Below are 23,172 nucleotides of genomic sequence, written 5' to 3' on the forward strand. Positions count from 1 at the left end.
TTTAAAAAATATATATTTTTACTGATTTCAGAGAGGAAGGGAGAGGGAGAGAGAGTTAGAAACATCAATGATGAGAGAGAATCATTGATCAGCTGCCTCCTGCATTGCCCCCTATTGGGGATCGAGCAACCCAGGCATGTGCCCTTGACCAGAATCGAACCTTAGACTCTTCAGTCCGTAGGCGGACGCTCTATCCACTGAGCCAAACCGGGTAGGGCTAGTCATGCCATTATTTTAAAATCAGGCATTTGTTCTTTCTTTCTACTCCATCTCATTGCAGTGTTGATGTTTTGAATCTTTATGTATAAACTTATTTTTAAGGGCTAATTGTATCTACTAAGGTTAGGTGTTCTATTAAAGAAACACACCTTTGGGGGTGCTTTTATTTTAATAAGAGCTATATTTTCATAGGCAACAACTTTAATTCCAGTATATATTGAGCATTACTATTTGAGAGTCTGTGTTTCACTTTAATGAACAGTTGATAATTATTTTTATAACACTGGTTAGATAAGCTGATTAAGGGAATAGCTATTTCACCTGACTTTTTCAAAAACACTTAAGAGGTGCATATTGAGATACCATTTCCATTTCATTACAAAGTGTTAATGACTTCATGGGTAATAAACATTTAAATAGTATACCAGTATACCTCCCCTGAGATATTCAGGACAGTTCACTAGCCAGGACAAACCAAAATGTAGCACTTGTTAAAAATTCCAAAAGCCTTTTGGTTGAGCTTTACAGGCTGCTGTCTACATTTGACTAGTAAAGAAAAGGGAATGCTAATTGTTACTCAAATATTTTTTTTAATGTTTTGATTTCAGAGAGAGGAAGGGAGAAGGAGAGATAGAAACATCAATGATGAGAGAGAATCATTGATCAGCTGCCTCCTGCACGCCCCCTACTGGGGATCGAGCCCGCAACCCGGCATGTGCCCTGACCAGAAGTTGAACCAGTGACTTCTTGATTCATGGGTTGAAGCTCAACCACTGACCCACACTGGCCAGTCAGCTAAGATATTTTAAATAAGTGATCTTTTCAGTTTTGTTTTTTGTAGAACCATTGGCTTTAGTGATTAGATTTTGCACCTCCAGGAGAGCTCGGTTTTTTGTTTTTTTTGATACATTATGTATTGGGTAGTGGAATAGCATGGCAGGCCAGTTTCTTTTCAGAAGGGAATGAGATGGATTTAAGTCTTTATCAAAGACTAGATTATGAAGAGAGAGTTTAGAGAAGGTCCTGGGAGAACATTGAAATGAAGTAGATTTTCTCCTGATACTTCAAATGCATGTAGTGATAACAGACCAAAGGAGATGAAGAATCAATCATTTGGGACTCAAATGTGATAAAAAGGTCCTTGGGCAGGGCGGTGTCCTGGAAGAACCTGAGAGCTCCAAATAACAATCAGTCTGCTAGGGAGTTTCTGGCCTGACCCACATGATACCTTGTACTTGCCACGTATGAAGGGCTTTAGGAATTCTTGCTTATACAAATGGGATTTGGAAGTTTTAGGTTTTTGTAGTGTCATGAAATCAAGGAGGTTTTCTTACGTAAGAGGACCTTTAGAGTATTTTTCAGAGGCCCTCTTGGGTTGTTATATACATGCCTTTGGCTGCGAAATTGACACATAGTTTAATACTTGGTGTCTATTGTTTACAAAGATTTTTGGAATTTTGACTTGGAGGTAGATGAATCAAATTTAATTAGAATTTATCATTAGAGCATTCCATCATGGAAAATATTCTAGGAATCTGGGTCTCGGTCTTCTATTGTGCATAACTCAAAGAAGCTTTAGCACGTGATTTAGAGCTGCGTGAGAGTTCATGGGCGCTTGAGTTGTACCACCTTTTCCTGTGCTTCCTTCTTTGTCCACAGTGTGTGCGCTTCCAGTCACTGTGGCCAAATGACTGTGAGATTCAGCTACCAGGATTTTTAGAAGTTAGTGCAGCAGTATTACTTTAGTAGTTTCTCTGGGCTATTTTTAAAGTTAGCCTAACACTTCTTAAGAAGAATCATTTTAGACCGTCTCCTCACATTACATGGATATATATATTTTTAAAAATTGGAGCAGTTAAGTATGGCTAGAGTTAGGGTCAGGCTCTTTACTTTGACATTTAGAAAGGACTTGCAAGAAACTTAATTGAAATAAAGATGCATCTGTCTCTCTTTTAAGGAGCCTGGAAAAGCCTCCTCTCTATCCCACTTACTCCGCTGTTTCCTAATCGCAGGACTGATGTTTATTCAGCGTGCAGTGGTATCCTGATACTGGTTGTTGAGAGATTACAGTTCCTCCCATCAGTTGATATTTAGCTACTGTGCCATCTCCTCCCCCAAGCGCTCCTGCTGCTCCAGTCCTTCTGTCTCCGCCCCGGGACCCCCTTGAACCACCCCTGGATTCATCAACTAAAAGGTGAATCCTAAGCACACCAGGGCCCTTCAGGAGCCACCGCCACTCTGAGGCGGGGCATGGTTTAATTTTTAGTTACCATATCTTCCTGGTAGCTGACTATTTTGATGATTACCCCTGCTTAATCTCTCTTAAGAAGCAAAAAGAAGGAGTTATATCTAAGATAAAATAGTTGGGAAAAAAGGGGGGGGGGGATAAGAAAAATATACAACTAAATAAATTTTTAGTCACAACATACTGAAATCATAAAAGTGTAAAAAGATGAATCATGTGATAATATCTATAGTGGAAGATGCTAAAGAAAATAAAAGAGGTGGGGTTGGAAAAACACACGGTAAAATAGGTTAAGATGACTAAAGCTAATGTAAGTTTAAAAATGTCACTAAAGGAATATACTGGAAAGGTTAAACAAAAATGTGCTATAAAAGAAATTCAGGAAGCAACCTACAATCCAAGTAACCTCCACCCATGTACCAGTAGTGGCCTTTGGAATGAGGCAACTATAGATAGTTACAAGCTTCCAATCCTGATGACTTCCTGGGACTGGATCTCTGCAGGGGGAATCGTAGTCTCTGTGTGCCTGTACCTGGGTTTGCATAGTTTATCCCCCCCACCCCCCCCACCCGCCAGCTTCACCCCAGTTCATTATTCCCTGGGTCAGGTCTCTAACTCATTGTCTACTAGCTTCTACTATTCCATTTAATATAAAAGTGTCTCTTTCATCAGGTAGTCAGTTCTTTGTGAACTGAGTTGGTCTTATTTATTGGGGGTATCCCTAGAGCTTAGCCCAATGGCACGCACTTGGTAAGCAGTTAGTAAATATTTGTTGGATGTTAGAATTCTGTGTCATTTGGTCCTTGTCCTTTATATGCCAGAACAAGTTTTTTCTTGTTACCGGGAGCTGCTGTCAGTTGCCATATTTAGCCCACTGACTGTTCCTTCAAAACCATCTAGCACATTGCTCAGTGGGCAGTGGCTCCTCAGGCAAAACCAGCCTTCCATTCATTTCAAATAAAAAGAGAGAAAAAACAACAACAAACCACACCAAAAACCTCAAGTTGAGCAAACGATGATCTAGAGCAGAGCTTGGCAAACATTTTCTGTAAAGGGCCAGATAGTAAATATTTTAGGCTTTACACACCACAAGTCTCTGTCACAGCTACTCAGCTCTGGCTTCGTAGAGCAAAGGGAGCCCAGATGATACATGAATGTATGTGTGGCCACGTTCCAGCACAGCTCTATTTACAAAAGCTGGCGATGAACCAGACTTGGCCCCAGGGCCAAAGTGTTCCAACCACTAAGCTAGAATATGGAAGAGAATATTGCTAACATCAGAGAGCTACCTGCATGTAACTCACCTGGGAAACGGGGAATGGGAGTTTTGAAGAAGGGGTCCAATATTATACGTTTTTGTATTTTTTGTAACCCTTGGAATAGTGTTTTGCCTGTAGTAGGCGTTCAATAAATACTTACTGATTTGATTGGGGATCCAACTATATTACTTATCCTCCAGGGCTTCAGTCATCTCATCTGAAATTTAAGGGTTTATGTCATGTGATCTTTCATGTTTCTCCGTTTAAAAAAAAAAAAATCTGATTGTGGAAGGCCAGGTGGTTTATTCTTTAAAGATAATTGTTGGCTTATCACATTTTCTCTATGCCCTTAAAATCCTGATGTGGAATCCTGGGAAATGGTTGCTTTTATGAGAGAGAATCCTGTTTGTGGACCTTTCCACAATGGGGAACTCATTGTCCACTAGGCTGTACCTGCACCTTCTACCCATCTCTATCACCTCATCCTGCCACTTTATTAAATCTCTCTCTCTCTCTCTCTCTCTCTCTTCCTATCTCTCTCTCTCTTTCTCTCTCTCTTTAAAGAATAAAGGTAACCTAGACAATCTCAGGTGATTCTTTGTAGGAAGATAGCAATCAAGTGAGGACCGATCAGTCTGTTTGTCTTTTAGAATTACATTTTTCTAAACTATGTATCAGGAAAGCAAATATTCCATCATTGCCCTATTCATTTAAACATTATAGATAAGCAGTAATCCAAAATAATTGTAAGTAGTACAGATGTAAATTTTTACCACCATACCTAAATTCTTTTTTCAGTTGAGCTTTTGATAGATTTTTCTGTTTCTAAAGAGTGATTTGTTTAAGATTAGGTAAATTGTCTGATGATCTCTTAGACTGTTCTCAAGAAGTATAAGCTGGAATATATTTCTAGTCTACAAAGTGGAGAAACTCCAGAAAACACTAAAAAAGTTCTTATAAGGAATACAGAAAATTTCTCTTTATTATGTCTTAGGCTTCTGAAGGTTCCTAGTCTCTATTTTTAAGTAAGTATAGATGTGTGCTAAAAACAACATAAGCAATATAATATTTTTATAAATGTAATTTAAAGGAGCTCTTCTTAAACTTTAATGGGCTTAACAATGACCTCAGAGATCTTACTTTTAAAAAGTGGGCTCTGATTTACTAGATTAGGAGGTACTTTAACGAATATTAAGATTATGAAGGTAGGTTCTTTCAAATTACTTTTAATATAGTACATTATGATTATGTTCAACCACGCATAAATATTTTCCTGTGTTTCAGTCTGGCCCATTTAATTCTCTGGGCAATCTCTTCATCTTTTCTTTCTACCCCGGCTGGCACTCTCCTTCCTAAGTGTGATTTTTGTCTTTACATTTAGTCGCCTCTGCAGTTGGACACTTCCTTTTCTTTTCTGATGTACTCTCTTCCTCTTATACTTTAGTACAGCCTTGTGAATCACTCCTTTGTTTTAAAGTTGTGAAGGGTGTTCTTAAAGGTGGCTCAAACAATAAAAACCTCTAGTTGATTGTAAATTTCCCATGCTACTGACACAGGAGGAAAAATTCAGAAAGGCCAGTGTTGGCGGGAATTAGTGAGCCTTCACCTTGTGGTGGCTGCTAAGGTGACCATAGGTCCTCATAGGCCTTGGAGAGTTGACTGGTTTACATGTCTGTCCTGGCGTGTTGTTAATAGTGCCTATTCCCACCCTCAAAAAATGTCCTGCTTTGGACAATACATTTTATTTTCATCCTGTTCATGTTTCTTAGAATTTTTCTTATACATTCCCAGTAATGCATATTCCCCTTTCTTCCCAGTACATCTGTATACCGTATATTGACAATGAATGTACCTTAGTATTAACAATCTAGTTTCTTTGTAGGTGATGAATAGACATTGTGTGCATTGTAAAAATATAAATCCAGTAACTAGCAGCCTTTTGAATAGAAATTTTAAATCTGGATTTTTTAAAGCAGAATTTTCAAAAATTATTTCACAAACAATTTCTGGAATCTCAATAATGAATTTCAAGTATACTCAGAAACAGTTTTTTTTTTTTCCATTGAAGAAGTAAGTGTCTTAACCACTGGGCCAAGTCATATCAAATTGGTATGGCTTAGGGCAGAGAAGAAAGTATGATTACAGGGTCTGGACTGCTTCATTTTAAGCAGAGGAAGCATTTTTTTTTTTATCTTTATGTGTGAAATATATTAAAAGAACTTCAACCAAAAACTAGAAACAATTGGGCTATTAATAAATACCCTGTGTCAGGAAGGTAACAGTAATTATACCTCACGGCATACGCAAGCAATGGAATTGCTGCATAGGTAACCACTCCTGAAGTACAGAGCTTAGTTAAAATGCTTCTTTACTGCTTTATGTTGCTAATTTGAGAATACATTGGTGCATTGGTCCAACCTGTGACATTTGTAGAAAACTTACCCTTTTATAGCTATAACCATTAGTTCAGAGACTTGACATATAATTCTGAAATAAGCATTTAATTTGGACATGACCTGAAACTTTCCTATCCAGAAATCTAGATGGAATTCTGGTTCAAGTGTTTGAGGAGCAGATCCCCCTCATCACTCACCTGTTTATTTCATTTGTCCTTTTGTAGTGCTGGATTTGAATTATTGTTACCTGGTTGTTATTTTTCTTCAGTTCAGCCGAAAGCCATTAATTTGTGGTTATTGTTGGCTAGCAAGTACTTGAAAATAAGGAATTCAGTTTCCTCCCCTCATCAATGGAGAAGAGAGCTGGAAGGCTTGTGGGGTTGGTTGTCCCTACGTTCTCCTCTCATCTCTAGTCCTGACATCCCTTTTGTACTACATAGCCAGAGCTCTTCTTGATGTGACCTATGTATGTTTGGTACCGTCTATGCAGTCACCTAAGCCTAAGGGTCACTTTTGAGTAGTTAGGCTTTAATTTTTTTACCCGATGTATTCTAAATACATCGAGAAGTACGTCTAATAAAAAAATTGGAATCTGTCTTCTTCCCCTCCTTATTGCCTTTTCCTGAATTGTTTTAAGTATATTATTAATTTTTCAAGTCATTATCTCTCACCTTAGCAATTTAAATAGCCCAGTGAGCCCCGCCTATGTGGTTAAGTGTCGTGTGGACCCATGAATCAGGAGGTCACTGGTTCTATTCCTGGTCAGAGCATATGCCTGGGTTGTGGGCTCCATCCCCCATTAGAGGTGGGTGGGAGGCAGCCGATCAATGGTTCTCTCTCATCGATGTTTCTATCTCTCTATCCCTCTCCCTAAAATCAATAAAAACATATCCCAAAAACTTATTAAAATAAATAAATGGCCCATTGACTTCTGTTGTGTCCTCCTCCGGTCCATTCCTTACCTAATTAATCAGTTTCCTGCTCAAAACTCTTCTATAGCATTTGATGATCAACTTCAGTATTTCCTGGAGCCTTATGGGTATTTCAGGCCTTCTTTGTGAATCTCCTCAGGCAAGTGGAAGAACCAAGTGGATAGGAATCTGGTGCTCTAACCCTGGTCAGCCAGAGTTACTTTGATTTTAATTTAGAAAAAAAAGAAAAGAATTTTTTAACACTTCACAAATTTGCATGTCATCCTTGCGCTGGGGCCATCCTAATCTCTGTATTGTTTCAATTTTACTATGTGTGCTGCCAAAGCGAGCACAATCTATTTTCCTTTTTAAGATTAAGCATAAAGATTCATTCTTCAGAAGAGGGAGACACACATAGCCACACCCACACTCTAGCTCCACCTTTGGGTCCTAACCCTCCCAAGAGCACAAAGATCTATTTTAGTCATTAAGTTATCCTTTAGCACCTCTCATGGTGCTCTGCACAGTGTTTAGACCATTTATACTTAATATAATTGGTGACACGATTGGGCTTAAATCTATCTTGCTATTGTTTCCTATTGTCCCATCTGTTATATTTTCTTTTTTCCATTCTTTCTTTGTCTTCTTGTATATATTTTTAGTATTCTAATTTATTCTACTATTGCTTTATTAAATTCTCTTTTTGAGCTACTTGCTTTAGAGTTTACAAAATCAATTTGAACTTATCATCCTTTACTTTCAAATAATAGCATAACATTTTATGTATAATAAGAACCTGAAACTTTATACTTCTTTCTCCCCTCCATTTTTTTTTTGGCTATTATAGTCAAACTAGGGGCCCAGCGCATGAATTCGTGCACCTTGAAAGGAGCTGTGGTCTGCGAGGCTGCAGTGGGCACAGGGGTGGGTCTCGGCCCATCCTCCAAGTCCCCATCTGGCCCCTCCTGTCCCCTGTCTGCTGCCAGCCTCACTCTCGCTGCCGCCGCTCCCACGGGCTGACAACGCCAATCCAACTCGCACCCGCTGATGGCGGGGAGTGATTAGGGCCAGCACCGGAAGCAGGTGCAAGCGGCATCTGCTGCCCTGATCACCCCTTAGGAGCAGGGGGAGGTAGAGAAGCCCTGAGGGGCAATCAGGGCCGGCACTGGGTGCTGGCAGCGGGTGCAAGCGGCGGCTCTGGCTCCAGCAGCCGGTGCAGGTAGAGCTGGCACCAGCAGCAGGTGTGAGCGCTGGCGGGACCGTGGCACATGGGAGCAAAGAATTTTCAGTAACCACCAGAGGCTCACCCCAATGACAGCAGCCGGTGCCCTGCCTTGGTCTGGAGTCCCCGCTCACCTGTTCCACCATCCTGCCGCGGCCGACACCTGCCATGTTTCGTGCATGCCCCCTAGTGGTCAGCACATGTCATAATGACAAGTTGTTCAGTTGTTTGGTCTATTTGCATATTAGCCTTTTATTATATAGGATGTTTTATTTCTTCATATGTTATAAACCTGACAGTACATTGTTAACCACTTTTGCTTGAAGCAGTCAGTTAACTTAAAGACAATTTAAAATGAGAAATAAAAGGTCTTTTCTTACCTTTACATTTGCCTTTTCTGGCACTCTTCATAATTTGTATGGATTCAAGTTTTCATCTTGTATACTTTTCTTCCTGCCTGAAGAACTTTATGTAACATTTTTTGTATGTAGATCTGTTGGTGATTAATTCTTTCAGCTTTTGTCTATCTTGGAAAAGTTTTTTGCTTGTTTCTTGACAGGATACTTTCACTGGATATAGAATTGTAAGTCACCAATTTTTATGCTTTAAGCTTTTCAGTGATATCATTACAACTTCTGCCTTGTATAGTTTCAGATGAAACGTTTGTGTTCATTTTTATCTTTGTTCCTCTGTATGCAATGTGTCATTTTCCCCCCCGATTTTAAGATTTTTCTTGTCATTTGGTTTTCAGGAGTTTGATTATGGCATGCCTTTCATGTGTTCTTTTGGTACATGAATCCTTGCTTGAGGTTTGACTGTTTTGGATTTGTGGGTCTTCGTCAATTTTTTAGAATTCTGATCATTATTTTTTCAGGTAGTATTTTCTCTTCGATTCCCTGAGATTCCAATAACACATGTGTTAGACTATTTGATGTTCTTGCGAAGGTCAGCGAGGCTTTATGCATTTTTTTTCACCGTTTTGTTATCTGTTCTTGACTTTGGAGAGCTACTATTTCCATTTCTCCAAGTTTACTAATCTTTTGTTCTGTGGAATCTAATCTTTTTTAGTCCCATGCAGTGAATTTCTTGTTTAAGATATTTTGTATTTTATCTCTCAGAGTTCTATTTCAGTCTATTTTTATATATTCTCTTTTCTCCTCATTGTGTTTACTTTTTCATTCAAGTTTTTGAGTCTATATATAATAGTTTTTTAAGAGCCCATGTGCTTAATCCCATCATCTCTGTCATTCTAGATCTGCTCAATTGACTAATTTTATGGGTCACATTTTCCTACTTCTTGACACATCTAATAATATTTAATTAGATGCTAGACATTATAAATGTTGGACTTTGTTACATTCTTTTAAAAAAGTGTTGTTCTTTGTCCTGGAAGGCTGTTACTTGCAGATAGCTTAATCTTTTGAGGTTTGCTTTTGATCTTTTGAAGCTATGTTAAGAAGGGTTTTAAGTAACCACTGGCCCATTAGTAAGGCATGACACTTCTGAAGTATCTGCAGAATGCCCTGGGTATTCAACTATAATAGTTTCTCCGAGTTTCCTTGTTTTTGATGATCTCGAGTATTGGCTGGGTATTTTTTAACTGTTCATTTTGGGTTTATATGATGTTCATACATAGACTGGGGTTTTAGGTTTTAGAAAGAACACAGAGGAAAAAATGCCATTTTCATCATCAAGAATGTGTGCTCTTAATTTATCACTGATGAGTTTAATCTTGATCTCCTGGCTCAAGTAGTATTTGTTAGGTTTTTTCACAATAAAATTCCGCTTTCCCTCTGCTATCTTTATTGTACCCTTCCAAAGAAGGTCACTAGTATAGCTCATGTTTTTAAGGATCGGGGAGTAATGCTCCTCCTTGAGAATGAAGTATCTACATAAATTATTTAGAATTCTTCTGAATGTTTATCATGGATCCCCAAGACCATCCTCACATTTAATGATCTGCTAGAGCTAGAAGGACTTGCAGGACACAGCGTGTCCTTGTACTCACAGCTATGATTAAGAACAGCAAAAGGACAGTAAGCAAAATCAGCAAAGTGAAAAGGCACGTTGGATGAAATCCAGGGGAAGCCAGGCACAAGCCTTCAGAGTGTCTCCCAGTAGCACCATAGAGGAGGCAATTGATTGCCCAGTATTGAGCTACGACACCGTGGGTGAAATGTGACCAGCCACGTAGCTCAGTAGAGACTCAGTGCCCAGGATTTTTACCAGGGCTGATCACATGAGTATCCAGTGCCAGGCACATACCCACATTTTAGACTCCCTAGCCTAGAGGAAAGCAGATGTTCAGCATAATCTGTATTGTTTGTACCAACAGTTTAGGCATAGTGTGAGCCACTCATGTCAGTGCTGGGAATGGTGGGGGCCCTCTTGAAATCTAAGTTCTTAGATGCTAGCCAAGGGCCAGTCTTGTAAGCAGGACTTTCAAAGGATACCAGTCAGGCCTGCTGGGTTAACTTTTTTTCTGCACAATGTGGATTGATCTCTTCTTATTTTTGTATGTAATCATTACTTTGTATCAGTATAGATTCATGGATATTTATTTTATAGTTTGGGTTATAGTCCAAAACTACGTTACTTATTTTGTTGCTGAAATTGTGATAGCAGCCCTTTCACACTTTTGACCCTAAAGGATGCTCTAGCACAGGGGTGGGCAAACTTTTTGACTCAAGGGCCACAGTGGTTCTTAAACTGGACCGGAGGGCCGGAACAAAAGCATGGGTGGAGTGTTTGTGTGAACTAATATAAATTCAAAGTAAACATCATTACATAAAAGGGTACGGTCTTTTTTTTTTTTTTTTAGTTTTATTCATTTCAAACGGGCCAGATCCGGCCCGCGGGCCGTAGTTTGCCCACGGCTGCTCTAGTCAGTGGTCAGCAAACTGCGGCTCGGCAAACCGCGGCTCTTTGGCCCCTTGAGTGTGGCTCTTCCACAAAATACTGGCTCTTCCACAAAATACCGTCTTCTGCGCATGGGCCACGAAGTTTCAATCGCACTGTACGTGCGCGCCCGCACGTGGTATTATGTGGAAGAGCCACACTCAAGGGGCCAAAGAGCCGCATGTGGCTCGTGAGCCGCGGTTTGCCGACCCATGGCTCCAGGTTATTCTATGTGCTTAAGTCCTAGAATCAACCATTTCTCCAAGAATCCTGCTTTTTGTTCTTTTCTTTTTTAAAAAATACATTTTTATTGATTTCAGAGAGAGGAGGGGAGAGGCAGAGAGAGAAAAAAACATCAGTGAGAGAGAAATGTCGATCAGCTGCCTCCTACATGCCCCTACTGGGGATCGAGCCCACAACCCGAGCATGTGCCCTGACCTCTTGGTATGTGGGACAGTGTTCAACCACTGAGCCACACTGACCAGGCACTCCTGCTTTCTTTCTGTAATGAAGTTTAAAAATGTTCAAACATTCATTGTAGAAAATGTGGGAAATGTCAAGACTGGGCAAAAATAGGTTTACAGTTGTTCATATGGAAAATAATAATATAAGAATAACCTGTAAAATCTAACTTTAAAAATAAACCCTGAAATTAATTTTATGCATCTGTGTCCCAAAGAAACTGTTACTGGCTTTGGCTTTGTGTACATAGTGACAGGCTGATTAGATAAAACAGAAACATTAAGTTTATTCTTTTCCATCCATGTAAACAAAATTCAAGCAGAAGAAAATCCTTTTTTTAAGGTTGTGAGAACATTACTTACTATTTACCACCCCACCCCAAAGTGATCATACTCTGATATTCCGTAAAACAGTTTTGCTTGTCAGAGTTTATATAAAGGTTTACTAGGAATGAACGTTAGTTTCTTTGGTGTGACATTATAGCCAAGTGGTATTAAGTAGCTTTTAAAATTTGTTGGAGGCTCGTAGGCTTAGCTCCATAAGGGTAGGGAAAAAATATGGCAAAATATGTAGTGTATGCCTCCTCACTTGCTGACATGGTTCAGTGCTGAGTATTAGCATTTAATGGTGTAGTTTATATAGGTCTAGATCAGCTTATTCTCCTAACCTGCTAACAGCTGTTCGATGAAAAGATTCTATTTTCAAGTCACTTTGGAGAATACTTCAGTTAAAAAAGAAAAATTATAGCCCTGGCCGGTTTTTCTCAGTGGATAAAGCGCCGACCCATGGACTAAATGTTCGCAGGGTCGATTCTGGTCGAGGGCACACACCTTGGTTGCAGGCTTGATCCATGGCCCCTGTGCAGGAGACAACTGATGTTTCTCTGTCTCTCCCCCTCCCTTTCACTCTCTCTAAAAATCGATGGAAAAATATCATTGGATGAGGATTAACAAAAAGAAAAGAAAAATCGTATTGTTTTGTGTACAACTAGAGCCTTCAGTTTGTCGACATACATCATTGTTGAATGAGATGTAGTAGGAGGTGGTTTTGGACTGTGGAATGCCCTTTATTCATGTTAACACCTTGAGGCATTTGTGTTCCACTAGACCAGGGAAACCTCGCCCTTAACTGATCCTGAGCGGTCTCCGATCGCGTTCAATCAATGGTGTTGTGTTACGGGAATCCTCTGTGGTTAGCTTTTGCAGCCCTGGTTTGAATTTAGGTTTTGGGCCTGTTCAGGAATAGGAATGGCCTAGACTTATTCCAGATTTCTTGGACTGTGCTAAAGAAATGCAAGCTTTTACTGACACTCCCAATAATACTATTATCACTGAATATGTCTTAATGAGTATGATTTTCCTTTTCCCTTAGTGTATGATACTTGTACATGGAAGAATGTTCTTTTAGCTTTTAATACAGTGCCTAAATTTATTCAGTTCTAACTTTGATCACTGAATTTACTTATTTTTTTATGGTATTTAAAGAATACAATTGTATAGATGGGTCAATACAAAAATAATGCCACATATGGAAAAACACATGCCTTATGACCTTCAAAGTCATAGTAAACCGGTTATGAGGTCAAGGCATGTTCCTTCGGCTGTCAATATAAAATACTTTTGTCGGGTTTGATTTGGAAATTTTTCTACTATTTTGAAGAGTAGTTAAGCTTTTACCAGGGCCAGTTTTCAGTTTTAAAAGTTTCTATAGAGTTTTAAAGATGTGCATTTTATTTGACTGGAGGATTTCTTGCTGTTCATTGATATTCTGAGATGTTCAGGGGAATTTGATGCTATTTTAGTAATAGAAGACCCTGTTTTAAAATAACCCCATTATTATCAGAGAGTTCTCTCTGTTGAATCGGTTGCATGCAGCAGAGGAAACTTTGTCCTGAGCTGAGCAGTTTTGGAGCTGATGGAGGCTCGGCCACGGTGTCCATTACATCATCTTTTCAGCCCAGTAGCCAGCGTTCTCTCTGGTGGGTTAAGTGAGGCGGTGGACTCTGCATCATCACAAGCGTGCGGAGAGAGTCCCTGCTTACTGCCTGTGTGTGTAGAGGGGTGGAGGGAATTTACTACTGAGACCTCTCAGAGAAAGCTGGTAGTGGAGTGGGGTACATACCACTGTGGTTTTTCTTCTGGTCAGCTCTTACAGGGAGAGATTTAAAGATACGTCAGATTCGAATTCACTTTTTATTTCTAAAGCCCTTAGCTGGTGAGAAACTTGGCATCCAAGGGCAGAGCTCTACCCTTGTCTGTTTACTCGCATAGTGACTCCCCTGTAAGCAGCTGGGGACACACAGCTCATCAAAACTGGTAACAGGAACATAAACAGGGATCATTGCGGCCACGTGTATGTCTGCATCAAAAGAGGTGAGGGTGTCCTTCAGGGCACTTAGAATAAACTTGTGAGCGTTCATTCAACGCGGTGGCTCATCTGCATTCAGCGGCGTTCCACTATAGTTGTGCGTCACTGCGAGACTGCATGGTAATGAAGCCAAGGCACTGTGGGTCAGAACTGGCTGCCTGCGAGCTGAAGAGGGACAGCAGCTCGGCTCCGGCTCCGGCTCCGGCTCCGAGGACAGATCAACAAATCCGAGGCTGCTGCTGCTGCTGCTGCTGCTGCTGCTGCGCTGCAGCCCGTGGAGACAATGTTGAGTCTACAGGATTCTGTGTTTTTTGAAATAAGCATAAAGTCCTTGTTAAAGTCCTGGAGCAGCAGCTGTAAGTACAATTGCTTACATGGGGGAAATGCTGAGTATGACCACTGCCATTCCTTGCATGCTCATTCTTGAAACCAATCCATACCGAGGAATGTTTTTTTGAATGAAAATTTGGGGCAGTTGTAATATTGGTAGTTAAATATTCTTTGACCGGCCTTGGCTTTTTTTGTTAATATGGTATCATTCTGGCAAACTTTCTCTCAATGGTCAGAAAATGGGGGAAAAGGATGACAGATAGATGCTGAGCTCCGCAGGGTTGCCGGATGCCGGTACTCTTCCACAGTTCTGTTAGCACAGAATGTTTGTGGAGGCAGCATCAGCTGTCTTAAGGCATCAGGCAATTTAGCATAATGATCATAACTTTGCCGTGTTCCTATAATTGAAGTTGCAATGAGTAATTTTCACATGTGGTAAATTTTCTGAGAAAGAACATTCAGGATGATATACTTTTACATTTCAAAGTTCAAGCAAGTCAATAAAACTAATGTCACTGAGTTGTTATTTTTGCATAAATCTCTTCCTAATATGTGGATCTGGCAGACGTATGGATTTTGTTTAGTATCTCCAGCATTTTCCAGGGGTACTTTTCTCTGAAGATCTCAAAGCACTTCTAGAAATTATTTATTACCATAGTCACTTTTTTTTTGCCAAAATTTTCTTAATAATATGATACCAAACTAATGAGGTAAGCAAAGAGTCTGTTATAATGTCTGTTTTGCCCCCCCAAAAAATGAAATGTGACTTTTCCAAGGTCATATGATGGCAAAGAACTGGAATTAGTACCTGGTTGTTCTTGCTCCCAACTGTGCTGCCCGGGCCTGAGCAAACGAATGAATAAAATATGAGAGACTAAATTTAATTTTTTTCAGTTAACTCTTTACCAAAATATTTATTTAAGTGTAGTTTTGTTTTGCAAGCAAATAATATATGGAGGGGGGGAAAACAACCTCTTAAGATATTGTAGAATATAATTAGAGGGGATTTGTATTATGCCAAATATACTGTATTTACAATCTCTGTATTTTATTTTTGATCTGTAAGTAATTCTTCCATATGGAGATATTGTTGTGCCAGATGGCAGAAAATTATGTTAGTTCTAGGGAAGTTTCTAAGTGAATATACATTGTTAACATATTGGGAGAATTATAATTACTAATTTTAATTACTTTTACTACATTAGAATATAGAATACATTTTTAATCAAATGAACTCAAGCATGGTTCCCAATCTCTTTTTTTTTTCCCTTTACCATTACTTCTCTCTTTTCCTCATCCTTACCATATATTTTTAAAAAAATAGTAATAGTTTTATGGTGAGAATGAAGCTATAGTCAATGGGTTCTTATAGAGGAACAGGTATGTTAGATTATGTCACAGCAGCTTGTCTTGTAAAAGCTGAGTTTGCTTAGATACTTGTGAACTTTGTGTTTATTTTGTTTTGTGACCATTTAAACATTTCTGTATGTCATTGCCTGAACCCTGAAACCATCACAGCCAAATCTCATGTAATCTTGTTCCTTAAATCCAGGAGTAAACAAAAAATAGATGTTTGTAAAGCCTTTGCTATTAGTAATATAGTGATTCCGTTAGTGGGCATCCCATTGCCCTGGGGCATTCATAGTACAAATCTCTTTGAAGGCTTCTTTTTTTTTCCAGTTGTAAAGCAATAGGTTGACATAGAAAATAAGTTATAAGTCTCATTGTTCATGAAAGCCCTAAGCATGTCTGCTGCCTTAGCCATGGAACGTGGAAGAATGTTTTTATTTCTCCAGCAGCTGTAGATGCCTTTTTTTCGTCTTCACTTAGCCCTATTTTATTTCAAAAAGAGAAAGGATTAAAGTATGTTAAATATCCTGGAGAAGGATAGTAGTTATCTGTCTCTTCCTAGGGATGTTTTCATAATGCCAACATTTGAATCAGCCAGCGTTTATTGAGCATATACTCATTAAGAAAAAGATGTGGTCTTTGCTCTTAAAGAGCTTCTAGTTTAGTCAGAGGTTAAGTATACATGGAAAGTTAGCAGTACGGAAGTTAAATGAGAGAGATTGCCTATGCATTATGACTTGCCAAATGACTGTTACACAGGAAAAGGACGGGGGTACGGAGATGGAAGGGATCGTATTGAACCACAGAGGGCAGAGAAGACTTAGAGGGAAAGGAATTTGAGTGTGGTGTTGAATGATAGGATGTTCCCCACGGCGGTAGGCTGCAGTGCCATCCACAGTCTCCCTGGGACAGAAATGGGGGGTGAGTCAAACAACCCTTTCTCACCCCTACCCGCCTCCTCTTTCAGTGATTTACCATGACTTGCCATTCTTCTTTCTACGATGTTCCTAATCTCAGTGCCTGCCTTCTGCTGCCCACAGCCACTTGCCTTAGTTCAGTTATCACCTGGATCATTGCCATGGCTTCCTTTTGTTCTGTTTGCATCTTCCACATTGCTGCCAAGAGTTCCTCCACATGCACTCTCTCAAAGTCTCTCCCTCCGGACTTCATAGTTTCCCCTGTGGGATGAAGCCTTTCACCACCCATCAGGCCTTGCTCATTTTGTTAACCTCCTCTCTTGCCATACATACCTAGCTCTCTCTTGCCGTACATACCTAGTTCTCTCTTGCCGTACATACCTAGCTCTCTCTTGCCATACATACCTAGCTCTCTCTTGCCGTACATACCTAGTTCTCTCTTGCCATACTACCTAGTTCTCTCTTGCCATACATACCTAGTTCTCTCTTGCCATACATACCTAGCTCTCTCTTGCCATACATACCTAGTTCTCTCTTGCCATACTACCTAGTTCTCTCTTGCCATACATACCTAGCTCTCTCTTGCCATACATACCTAGCTCTCTCTTGCCGTACATACCTAGTTCTCTCTTGCCGTACATACCTAGCTCTCTCTTGCCATACATACCTAGCTCTCTCTTGCCGTACATACCTAGTTCTCTCTTGCCATACTACCTAGTTCTCTCTTGCCATACATACCTAGTTCTCTCTTGCCATACATACCTAGCTCTCTCTTGCCGTACATACCTAGTTCTCTCTTGCCATACATACCTAGCTCTCTCTTGCCATACATACCTAGTTCTCTCTTGCCGTACATACCTAGTTCTCTCTTGCCATACTACCTAGTTCTCTCTTGCCATACTACCTAGTTCTCTCTTGCCGTACATACCTAGTTCTCTCTTGCCATACATACCTAGCTCTCTCTTGCCATGCTACATAGTTCTCTCTTGCCATACATACCTAGCTCTCTCTTGCCGTACATACCTAGTTCTCTCTTGCCATACTACCTAGTTCTCTCTTGCCATACATACCTAGTTCTCTCTTGCCGTACATACCTAGTTCTCTCTTGCCATACATACCTAGCTCTCTCTTGCCATACATACCTAGTTCTCTCTTGCCGTACATACCTAGTTCTCTCTTGCCATACTACCTAGTTCTCTCTTGCCATACTACCTAGTTCTCTCTTGCCGTACATACCTAGTTCTCTCTTGCCATACATACCTAGCTCTCTCTTGCCATGCTACATAGTTCTCTCTTGCCATACATACCTAGCTCTCTCTTGCCATACATACTTAGTTCTCTCTTGCCGTACATACCTAGTTCTCTCTTGCCATACATACCTAGCTCTCTCTTGCCATACATACCTAGTTCTCTCTTGCCGTACATACCTAGTTCTCTCTTGCCATACTACCTAGTTCTCTCTTGCCGTACATACCTAGTTCTCTCTTGCCATACATACCTAGCTCTCTCTTGCCATGCTACATAGTTCTCTCTTGCCATACATACCTAGCTCTCTCTTGCCATACTACCTAGTTCTCTCTTGCCATACTACCTAGCTCTCTCTTGCCATACATACCTAGTTCTCTCTTGCCATACATACCTAGCTCTCTCTTGCCATGCTACCTAGTTCTCTCTTGCCATACATACCTAGCTCTCTCTTGCCATACATACCTAGCTCTCTCTTGCCATACTACCTAGTTCTCTCTTGCCATACATACCTAGCTCTCTCTTGCCATACTACCTAGTTCTCTCTTGCCATACATACCTAGTTCTCTCTTGCCATACTATCTAGTTCTCTCTTGCCGCACATACCTAGTTTTCTCGAACATGCTGTGTCTGTATCTGCTGCTACCTTTTGCCTAGAATGCACCCCACCCCTCTGTCTGCTTCACAGTGAATTCTTTCTCACTTTTCTTTATTGTTTAAAGTATTACATATATCTCCCTTTTTCCCCCATTGACCTCCCCCCAGCCACCCTCACCACCCAGCACATGTCCTCACCCCCCTAGTGTCTTTGTCCATTGGTTATGCTTATATGCTATCACATGATCTCACTCATTTGTGGAATATAATGAACAACATAAACTGATGAACAAAAATAGGTACAGAGACAGAGAAGCATGAACAGACTGTCAAACTTCAGTGGGAAGAGTGGCGGGGGGTAGGAGATCAACCAAAGGACTTACTTTTCTTGAGTCAGCCAGATACTTAGTGCTTCATCTGCTGTGTTCTTTACTTTAAACATCATTGCATCTTTACACTTATCGCCCTGTTCATGCCTTTTTCCTGGTGGGCAAGAATTGACTGTGTTCTTTGTGTATTCCATGCTTAGTTAAGTTCTGGTAAATGTGCTTGCAACTAAGATCAAGCTTAGGGGCCACAGTCACTTTGTTGGAATGGATTAGTAGGAGAGAAGGTAGGAGGGTAAACATGGGACTCCTCTTATGCTTTGTGATTAGTATTATACTACTGATGTCTCCCAGGAACTATTCCTGAAGCAGGAGTGCACGAAATGATACCTTAGTGATTTCACTAAATTCTAATTGGTGAAGTTCTTGGGAAGAACAGAGAAAAACCTGATTTATTAATAGCTTCTGTAAATTAAAAAAAAAATGAAAACAATTCTTTCATTATACAAATTGTATATTTCAAATGTTGCCCCCATCCTCCCAAAGAAAACAAGAAAAAAAATCTGATTTTTGTCATTGAACATAAGTTAATAGCAATATATATTATAATTCTTTATCATTAAATATAATGTTTCATATTTATAAGATGCATTTGCCAGGATTTGTACTTATGTTAACTGCCACGTTTTACATTAATTGCTGCGAGGCCCTCTGGTTCCAGCCCTGCTTAGTTGGCAGAATGTTGTTGCAGTGCTGCTGAAGTTTGATTATAGTTGAGCCTATTTCTCTCAGTAACAACAATGAGGTGACATTCACTATGGCCTAAATTCGGGATTCTGTCTTTGTGCCAACAGCTTTAGGCATTACTTCTTCTAAAAAGGGAATCAGGAATGTTGGGTTAAACCAGCTATATAGTGAGGATGCTATCATTTAAACGATTGGCTTAGTTCCCTAAAATTAATAAGACGAGGTAAGGTTTATACTGAGAACTATTCAGTTATGTATCTGCAGTGTTAAGGTCACAGATACATCCATTATCAATATTACACCTCTTGTAAACATATTAATTTATAGAATTTGCATCCACAATTTTATGACAGTGAATGTTTCAAAGAATGTAATATTTATCACAGACATGGAAGAGATAAATTGACCTAACCACAATTTTATAAATTAAAATGTGAATAAGAATACGGCATGTTAAGAAACTAAATTTGCATACATTACTTGAATTTTTAAACACTGAGAAAAGTTTATGAATATAATTGTTAATGCTCAGAGATGTTTTTCCTGGATTGCAAAGAATAGTAAAAAGCCAGCCTCCAAAAGTGCAATTATGCATTTATGTAAATTTCAGTTAAAATTTGTTATTGATTAATAATAAACCTTTGTTATTTGATTAATATTAATTAATGATATTGAAGTACTGATGGGTCTGGTATTGTGGTACAAATTATGTGTGTATACACATGCGTGTACAATCAGATACGTACATACATCTATTAAATCTCATGTAATCATTATGAAAATCTGAGGAAAGTATTATTGGTGCCATAAAATATATTCTTTTAAAGTGTATATTTCAGTAGTTTTTAATGTATTTGCAGAGTTGTATAATCATTGCCACTTTATAATTGTAGAACATTTCATCACCCCCAGAAGAGACCCCATACCCATTAATCTATTTTTCTGTCTCTGTGGATTTGCCTATTCTGGACATTTCATATGAATGGGTCACACTATAGGTGTTCTTTTGTGACTTTCTTCTGTCAGCATATTTCCAAGGTTTGTCCCTTTGTAGTATATACTTGTACTTCATTACTTTTTAAGGTTGAATGATATTCCATTGTATGGATATACCAGATTTTGTTAATCTATTCATTGAGAATTGCTGTTCTTATAGAAGAGTAAATTGGTGCTCAGATAAGTTAAAAAATACACAAAGAACAAACACCCCCTCACAAAAGAAGAACAACCACACACCCACATTCTTTATCTGTAGAACTTCCATTAGTCCTTCATATTTCAATTTGAAGGTTCCCCTGATTTAGTGATCCTTAGCAAAATGTGAAGGAAGAAATAGTTAACAGTTTGGGGGAAGGGTAGGTGGGCAGGCAGAAGGGATAGCATGTGCTAGAGGCTGGAGGAAATGGGGCTAGTTTGGCTGGAGCAGGTATGGGAGTGAGCTACAAAGGTAGTCAGGTGCCAGACCACATGGAATCTTGAAGACCTTGTTATAGATTTTGCTTATAAACCTAAAACAAATGGAGAACCATTGATGTACTTTATGGCAGGGGTTGGGGTGATTTCATCAGACTTACATTTTTCATGGGAAGGGGCGGGGGAGGTACAGTGTGTGCAAGGAGATGAGTTAAGATGCTTTTTAAGTAGACCAGATGTGAGATGAAGGTTGAACAAATAAAGAAATGTTATTTCTTTACTTAGCAAACATGTATATAATGCCTACCAGATGGGTAGGTACTCTTTTAAGTGCTTTACAAATATTAACTCATTTAATTATGGATGTGGGGAATATTTAAGACAGACACAAAAGAACACCTATAGTGTGATGCCATTTATATGAAATGTTCAGAATAGGCAAATCCACAGAGACAGAAAAATAGATTAATGGACAAGAAGTAAGAATAATAGGTTTGGGGTTAGATATAGGAGGTGAAGGAGATTTTTATAAAATGACTTTGGATTGAGCTCGAAATACAGGCATGTGCCCTGACTGGGAATTGAACCGTGACCTCCTAGTTCATAGGTTGGTGCTCAACCACTGAGCCACACTGGCTGGGCTGCCACCCATTCTTGTGTCAAAGCCTTCACCTCTGATAATTGGTATTTCTTCCTTCCTGAGCCTTGCCTTGCTAAACTCTTAGGTACTCCATTTTTTTTCAAATATGGGACCCTGCTTTGCCATTCGTGAGAAGGAAGTTTTCATCCAAAAACAAAATTTGAGAATTAAGTTCTACTGACATACCTTTTTAATGATCAAACCCACCTAGGGATTAAACATGGATACATATTTCCTGTTCTTAGACTTTGCATTATACATCTGTTTGCTAGCATATCTGTTGCTCTTTCTTGGACTTTCTGGTGCTTTTTACCTGTTGTCATACTCTTTAGAGACCATACTCTGCCACCATTAGTACGTTTCTCATTACCTCCAACATTACTGATATTCAGCCATTATGCATTCTTTGGCTGTCCTGGTATTTAGAACCAGAAGCTGTTCTGACTAGTCCTTCTGTACTGATTGATAAATATTTTAAATACTAGAGGCCCGGTGCATGAAATTCCTGCACTGGTGGGGAGGGGTGTCCCTCAACCTGGCCTGTGCCCTCTCGCTGCTCCTTAGTGCTGCCGCAGGAGAGGCTCCCGCCTCCGCTGCTGCGCTCGCCAGCCATGAGCCCAGCTTCTGGCTGAGTGGAGCTCCACCTATGGGAGCGCACTGACCACCAGGGGGAAGCTCCTGCATTTAGCGTCTGCCCCCTGGTGGTCAGTGCGCATCATAGTGACTAGTTGTTCTGGTCATTCTGCCTTAACGATCGCTTAGGCATTTATTACATAGATGACACCTGGCAGGTATCTGGCCTATTATAGTGTTTAGGCCTCAAAGCATTGGGTTCTGGTCAAACTCTTAGACTTATTTCCTGAAAGTAGCCATGTTTACAGTTTCATGATCATGTTGATAAGACATAGTTTGCTAGCCTTTTGCAGGATGGAATGGGTGTGTCTTCTTGATTATTCTTCCTTCTAATCTGTTAATGTACAACATCCTAGAACACTGCCTCTTCCGTGGAATTTCTGACAATTTCACTTTTGGTTGAGTGGTTTTCATGAAGCATGCTATTTCCCAATTTTAAAAAATTTGCTTAATAAGTAAAGTTTTAAGGGCTTTTATAAAAACAGAATTAAAGAGAAGTTCATTTGAATGGGGAAGATGGTAGAAGCCAAGTTCCAAATAGTCAGATATGTTTGTACTGAAGATAATGAATCTTAAATGTATGATAGTTCATAGTAGAAAAACATATGAATTGTTTTAGAAGCTGTATTTCCAGCAATATTTATTGATCCATGTGATCCAGAAAGTAGTTAGCAAAGCCATTTGTGAAAAATTGAAGTATGAATTAATATTTATTAACATGCAATATATTAGCAGTGTAACATAATAAATACAGATTTACATTAAGTCTTTTTATTTTAATTTAAAATAAGCTTTACTGATATTTATAGCTGCTTTATTCATAATTACCAAAACTTGGAAGTAACCAAGATGCTCTTCAGTAGGTAAATGGATAAACTGTGGTACATCCAATCAATGGAATGTCATTCAGTGCTCAAATGAAGTGATGAGCTATTAAGCTGTGAAAAGACTTACGGGAAACTTAAATGCCTATTACTGAGTGAAGGAAACCAGCC

At 39.5% G+C, this 23,172-nt stretch overlaps 1 protein-coding gene and 1 non-coding gene across 8 annotated transcripts in view; one reads left to right on the forward strand and one right to left on the reverse strand.

Moving 5' to 3' along the window:
- Positions 1-23,172, forward strand: part of FRYL (FRY like transcription coactivator) — a 204,999-nt gene that overhangs the window by 32,716 nt on the left and 149,111 nt on the right. The gene's annotated exons all lie outside the window — the stretch shown is intronic.
- LOC139000088 (U6 spliceosomal RNA) lies at positions 7,280-7,383 on the reverse strand. The gene has a single exon (XR_011469524.1). It is a non-coding gene; the product is annotated as a U6 spliceosomal RNA (small nuclear RNA).

This window comes from Myotis yumanensis, unplaced genomic scaffold, assembly GCF_028538775.1.
Source record: "Myotis yumanensis isolate MYYU_CA2020_CCGP unplaced genomic scaffold, mMyoYum1.0.hap1 SCAF_1, whole genome shotgun sequence".
In the NCBI taxonomy this organism is placed as follows: Eukaryota; Metazoa; Chordata; class Mammalia; order Chiroptera; family Vespertilionidae; genus Myotis; species Myotis yumanensis.